The sequence below is a fragment of the Myotis davidii genome, unplaced genomic scaffold (assembly GCF_000327345.1).
Source record: "Myotis davidii unplaced genomic scaffold, ASM32734v1 scaffold22, whole genome shotgun sequence".
NCBI classification, from domain to species: domain Eukaryota; kingdom Metazoa; phylum Chordata; class Mammalia; order Chiroptera; family Vespertilionidae; genus Myotis; species Myotis davidii.
In genome coordinates, this window is record NW_006294067.1 from 770,477 (window position 1) to 771,374 (window position 898).

Sequence of the window (898 nt, forward strand, 5' to 3'; positions counted from 1 at the left end):
TTTCATCTGAGGCCACAGAAGACTGGACCACCTAAGTCCCCATGACTGTGCCTTTTGTGAAAAAAAAAAAAAAAGAGGAGGCTTGCTAGCCAAGTGGGTGAGATATTCAACAGAGGTACAGGTTTGCAGAATCACAGGGAAATGTTCTGTCTCTATTCAGAGGTCTCACACCCCTACAGAATGGGAGAATATTTGATTGAATCATAAGTGTGCTCCGTGCCAAGCTAGTAACTAGTCAATACCAGTTTGAGCTGCTATTTCTTATACAGGTTATATCTCAGTGTGAGATCACCTATTTCTGTGACTACATATTTTGATGTCATCTTGCTGATCAACTATAATCACACAACAGTGAGAAAGGACATGGAGTCATAAATCAGAGGCGAAGAGGAGGTTGATGGTCATCACATATAAAGGCTTGCAGCGTGAGGTCTGGCTAACCCAGGAAAGGCCGTTACATCTTATTCAGGACAATCCTGGTCCCAGGAAACCAAGAACCAGAAAGCAAAGGAGCCCACTCCCTGAGGCAGGATCAATGCAAAATAAAGAGGAGTTTTTCAGCTAGGACTCACATTGCTTGGGTTAGCTTACATGGAATCCCAGAGACCTGAGGACTGTTCTCAGAAGAAGGTATGACCAAACCATACTGTTAGTATTCTCAATAATACCATAATTTCATTACAGATATAAGCATTCATTAGTAATAGTTCCTTTGTAAAGTATTTTTAATCAATTAGAGCCGCAGATTTGATATTGCAGAAAACATGCACCTCATCTCAAAGCTGTTTTTTGTGTTTTTTTTTTTGTTGTTTTTTTTTTGCAGTGGTGTCTCCCATGCACCCGGAGTAGTGCCTATTCATGTTAAATAGTGAAGGGAGGTTTGCTATGTGGACAATGA

The 898-nt window shown here is 40.8% G+C and overlaps 1 gene segment (V, D, J or C); it reads right to left on the bottom strand.

Moving 5' to 3' along the window:
* LOC102758761 overlaps window positions 1-898 on the bottom strand; it is a 3,866-nt gene that overhangs the window by 760 nt on the left and 2,208 nt on the right.